Consider the following 6,300-nt stretch of genomic DNA (forward strand, 5'->3'; position numbering starts at 1 on the left):
CCCACAATAAGTTGGGTGAATTTTGGCCCATTCATCCTGACAGAGCTGGTCTAACTGACTCAAGTTTCTCGGCCTCCTTGCTCGCACATGATTTTTCAGTTCTGCCCACAAATTTGCTATAGGATTGAGGTCAGGGCTTTGTGATGGCTACTCCAATACCTTGACTTTGTTGTCCTTAAGCCATTTTGCCACAAATTTGGAAGTATGCTTGGGGTCATTGTCCTTTTGGAAGACCCATTTGTGAACAAGCTTAAACTTCCTGACTGATGTCTTGAGATGTTGCTTCAATATATCCACATAATTTTCTTGCCTCATGATGTCATCTATTTTGTGAAGTGCACCAGTCCTTCCTGCAGCAAAGCACACCCACAACATGATGCTGCCACCCCCGTGCTTCACGGTTGGGATGGTGTTCTTCGGCTTGCAAGCATCCCCTTTTTCCTCCAAATATAACAATGGTCATTATGGCCAAACAGTTCTATTTTTGTTTCATCAGACCAGAGGACATTTCTCCAAAAAGTACGATCTTTGTCCCCATGTGCAGTTGCAAACCGTAGTCTGGCTTTTTTATGGCGGTTTTGGAGCAGTGGCTTCTTCCTTGCTGAGTGGCCTTTCAGGTTATGTCGATATACGACTCATTATACTGTGGATATAGATACTTTTGTACCTGTTTCCTTCAGCATCTTCACAAGGTCCTTTGCTGTTGATCTGGGATTGATTTGCACTTTTCGTGCCAAAGTACATTCATCTCTAGGAGACAGAACGAGTCTCCTTCCTGAGCGGTATGACGGCTACGTGGTCCCATGGTGTTTATACCTGCGTACTATTGTTTGTATAGATGACCGTGGTACCTTCAGACGTTTGGATGGACCAGACTTGTGGAGGTCTACAATTGTTTTTCTGAGGTCTTGGCTGATTTCTTTTGATTTTCCCATGATGATAAGAAAAGAGGCACTGAGTTTGAAGGTAGGCCTTGAAATACATCCACAGGTACACATCCAATTGACTCAAATTATGTCAATTAGCCTATCAGAAGCTTCTGAAGCCATGACATAATTTTCTGGAATTTTCCAAGCTGCTTAAAGGCACAGTCAACTTAGTGTATGTAACCTTCTGACCCACTGGAATTGTGATACAGTGAATTACAAGTGAAATAATCTGTCTGTAAACAATTGTTGGAAAAATTACTTGTGTCATGCACAAAGTAGATGTCCTAACCGACTTGCCAAAAACTATAGTTTGTTATCAAGAAATTTGTGGAGTGGTTGAGAAACGAGTTTTAATGACTCCAACCTAAGTGTATGTAAACTTCCGACTACAACTGTATGTAAGAATGCTGTTCATTGACTATAGCTCAGCATTCAACACCATAGTACCCTCCAAGCTCATCATTAAGCTTGGGGCCCTGGGTCTGAACCCCACCCTGTGCACCTGGGTCCTGGACTTCCTGATGGGCCACCCCCAGGTGTTGAAGGTAGGAAACAACACCTCCACTTCACTGATCCTCAACACAGGGGCCCCACAAGGGTGCGTGCTCAGCCCCCTCCTGTACTCCCTGCATAACTGAGTGGCCACGCATGCCTCCAACTCAATCATCAAGTTTGCAGATGACACAACAGTAGTAGGCCTGACTACCAACAATGACGAGACAGCATACAGGGAGGAGGTGAGGGCCCTGGGAGTGTGGTTCCAGGAAAACAACCTCTCACTAAACGTCAACAAAATTAAGGATCTGATCGTTGACTTCAGGAAACAGCAGAGGGAGCACCCCCCTATTCACATCGATGGGACCGCAGTGGAGAAGGTAGAAAGCTTCAAGTTCCTTGGCCTACACATCACTGACAAACTGAAATTGTCCACACACACAGCCAGTGAAGAGAAGAAGGCTCAACAGCACCTCTTCAACCTCAGGAGGCTGAAGAAATTTGGCTTGACTCCTGAAACCTTCCCAAACTTTTACAGACGCACAATTGAGAGCATCCTGTGGGGGTGTATCACCACTAGGTATGGCAACTGCACCACCAACACCCGCAGAGCTCTCCCAACCCATCACCGGGGGCACCACCAACACCCGCAGAGCCCTCCCAACCCATCCCCGGGGGCAAACTACCTGCCCTCCAGGACACCTACACCACCCAATGTCACAGGAAGTCCAGAAAGATCATCAAGGACAACAACCACCCGAGCCACTGCCTGTTTACCCCGCTATCATCCAGAAGGCGAGGTCAGTACAGGTGCATCAAAGCTGGGACCGAGAGACTGAAAAACAGCTTCTATCTCAAGGCAATCAGACTGTTAAATAGCCATCAGTAGCACCTTAGAGGCTGCTGTCCTATATGCATAGACTTGAATTCACTGGCCACTTTAATAAGGGAACAGGTCACTTTAATAATGTTTACATATTTTGCATTACTCATCTCATATGTATATACTGTATTCTTTATCTTAATCTATGCAACTCCAACATTGCTGTCCAAATATATATATTCTAAATTACATATCTTTACTTTGGATTTGTGTGTATTGTTGTGAAATTTTTAGATATTACTTGTTAGATATTACTGCACTGTTGGAGCTAGAAACATAAGCATTTTGCTACACACACAATAACATCTGCTCAACATGTGTATGTGATCAATAAAATTTGATTTGATTTACAGACACTGTCAAATAAACTCTGAATGACACATCCTTAATAACGTTGTCTCTCAAATAAGGGCTTTTCAAAGACCAGCCAGGTCATCCGCGAAACAAGTCAGTATTCAACGTCCATCCATGTTTGAGGACGTTGGGAGATGACTTGGAAACCGGTCACTAGAGGCAACAGTGAGCGCTGTTACCTTCAAGCAGGTTTCGGATTTGCTAAAGCGTTGTGGACGGGGATGGTGGATGAGCGTAAGCATCTGTCTCTGGTGCATGTTCGAATCCAGCGATAGAAAGTTGTTTTGAGATTTTGTTTTTTAGCCTATCCCAAGCCTTAACCCTTACCTTAACCATTCAAAGTTAATGCCTAACATTAAGATTTCAGAGTTAATGCCTAAACTTAACCTTAACCTTAACAATTTGGAGTTAATGCCAAAACTTAACCTTAAGCACTCCGAAATTTGACGTTTGCAACAACTTCGACATTTGACATTTGAGAAACATGGATGAAAGTCTATAATTCGGATGTGAGTCTGTGACAGTTTGTTTTTTAAAGATGGRCACCTGGATGAGTCTGGGTGGGTCTCCACCAGAGACAGACACAGAGACACACACACACCCAGAAAACATGCGCATACAAGCACACTTAGATGTGCATACACATGCATTCACACACATACGCCGTGCATGCGATCTCTCTCACTGCGTATTTCTCCACCCTCTCTTCTCTCTCTGTCCTTCTCTCTCCTCTATCAGTTTCTCTTCCACACGGTTGATTAATAGATTGTGGCTCCTCTGACACTGTGTAGAATAGGCATTTTCCGTTTGATAGGTGCTGACACAAATTCCTCACGGACTGCGAGAGAAGGAGGGAACCGAAGCGGTCCCAGCAAATTATTTGGATCTTAGGCACCTCCAGATGTGAGACAAACCCCATGGATGTCACTCCACATCCACCCAGGGATTTGTTTCTGCTGTTTTTCCCCCTTCAAAGTTGACAATCTGCAGATGCATGACATGTTCAACATAAATTACATTTGACAATTGTTCAAAAGAGAGGTTTATAGATTGCAGTGGCGCCTACTGGTTGATGAGATTTACCATACACATCTAAAACAATCAAAGTGTGAGTAGCGTATTGACCTCTCCCTTTTTTTCAGCTTCTCTTATTAGAATGGATAGAATAGAATACAATAGAGTAGTGAAAAATGAATGTCTCTTCCCTTGCCAAACTATCTGGCTGTCATTCAAACATTCGTATTACCATATTAAAATAAACTCCATTACTCAGACTCCTTAGAACTGTATTGGGTTTAAAAGGAATCCAAGTGTCAGGAATGCACTTTGAATCAGATGCCAGTTATACTCACTGATCATTTATAGTGGATTCATCAACACACATATAATTCTATATGCCTACAACAAGTACACCAATTACCAGAGAGACCTTTCCCTATACGTAAAATGTATATTCAAATGCTTAAGAATATTGCTCTCTGACCTTAATTTACTTCCCCTGAGTGTGTGTGTGACACTCCTATCACACAGTTGAAAACATCTGGCAGTTTGCCACCGTCTGAAGGCAGGCTATGCAGAGAAGCAGGTGTTTGGGGATGGAGGAGCTCACTCACACACACGTGCAAACACACACCCAACACATGCAAACACACACCAACACACACACTCTGACATACCTGTACCCTCCCTGCAGCGAGAACAATGACAGAGAAAGCCCTACCTGTCACTGTGAGAGCAATTATCCAGCAAACTCTCTCTACGGACCATTTCCAGCAGGGCTCTACATTACTAACCACATCACTGAGCTGCTACTCTACTCTCACCACACACACAAGCTTGGACGGACGCACGTGCACTGAAGTACATGCACGCATGCAAGTGGTGCGTGGGTCAGCTGGTTGTTCACCCGCACCAATCCGCATTTGCTAATAATCCATCCACAACCACCTGACTATACACTACCGGTCAAAAGTTTTAGAACACCTACTCATTCAAGGGTTTTTCTTATTTTTACTACTTTCTACATTGTAGAATAATAGCGAAACTATGAAATAACACATGGAATCATGTAGTAACTAAAAAAGTGTTAAACAAATCAAAATATATTTTATATTTGAGATTCTTCAAATAGCCACCCTTTGCCTTGATGACAGCTTTGCACACTCTTGGCATTCTCTCAACCAGCTTCACCTGGAATGCTTTTCCAACAGTATTGAAGGAGTTCCCACATATGCTGAGCACTTGTTGGCTGCTTTCCTTCACTCTGCGTTCCGACTCATCCCAAAACATTTCAGTTTGGTTGAGGTTGGGGAATTGTGGAGGCCAGGTCATCTGATGCAGCACTCCATCACTCACCTTCTTGAGCAAATAGCCCTTACACAGCCTGGAGGTGTGTTGGGGCATTGTCCTGTTGAAAACAAATGACAGTCCCACTAAGCCCAAACCACATGAAATGGCGTATCGCTGCAGAATGCTGTGGTAGCCATGCTGGTGTAAATAAATCACAGAAAGTGTCACCAGTAAAGCACCCCCACACCATAACACCTCCTCCTCCATGTTTTACGGTGGGAAATACACATGCGGAGATCATCCGTTCACCCACACCTCGTCTCACAAAGACATGGCGTTTGGAACCAAAAACCTCCAATTTGGACTCCAGACCAAAGGACACATTTCCACCGGTCTAATGTCCATTGCTCGTGTTTCTTGGCCCAAGCAAGTCTTATTATTGGTGTCCTTAGTAGTGGTTTCTTTGCAGCAATTCGACCCTGAAGGCCTGATTCACACAGTCTCCTCTGAACAGTTGATGTTGAGATATGTCTGTTACTTGAACTCTGTGAAGCATTTATTTGGGCTGCAATTTCTGAGGCTGGTAACTCTAATGAACTTATCCTCTGCAGCAGYGGTAACTCTGGGTCTTCATTTCCTGTGGCGGTCTTCATGAGAGCCAGTTTCATCACAGTGCTTGATGGTTTTTGAGACTGCACTTGAAGAAACGTAAAAAATTCTTGAAAGTTTACGTATTGACTGACCTTCATGTCCTAAAGTAATGATGGACTGGCGTTTCTCTTTGTTTCTCTTTGCTTCTTTATACCCCCCCCTACCTTGTCACAACACAACTGATGTCTTCACTATTATTCTACAATGTAGAAAGTAAAAAAAGTTGTAAAAATAAGAAAAACCCTTGAGTAGGTGTTCTAAAACAACCAGCTGACCAGCAGGGACTGTGGGTTATCAGTCCACTAACGCACGCACGCACGCCTGTTTTCAACCTGCCCCTCAGTCACAACACCTAGATCTGGTTGACAGTCCACAAGGTAATGGCTTACATAAATTCAAATTAACTGGTGATGTCGAAATCCTGCTCAGTGCAATGACCGGTAGTCAAACACACACACACACACACACACACACACACACACACACACACACACACACACACACACACACACACACACACACACACACACACACACACACACACACACACACACACACACACACACACACACACACACACATCTCTCTTATACACATCTAGATGTGTATAAGAGACAGGTGCTGTACTGTACTGTACATTATCCCACAAACTTGCCATGAGCAAAGATATATTGAGTTGTGCGTGAAATAAAACCATAG

The sequence above is a fragment of the Salvelinus sp. IW2-2015 genome, linkage group LG27 (assembly GCF_002910315.2).
Source record: "Salvelinus sp. IW2-2015 linkage group LG27, ASM291031v2, whole genome shotgun sequence".
In the NCBI taxonomy this organism is placed as follows: Eukaryota; Metazoa; Chordata; class Actinopteri; order Salmoniformes; family Salmonidae; genus Salvelinus; species Salvelinus sp. IW2-2015.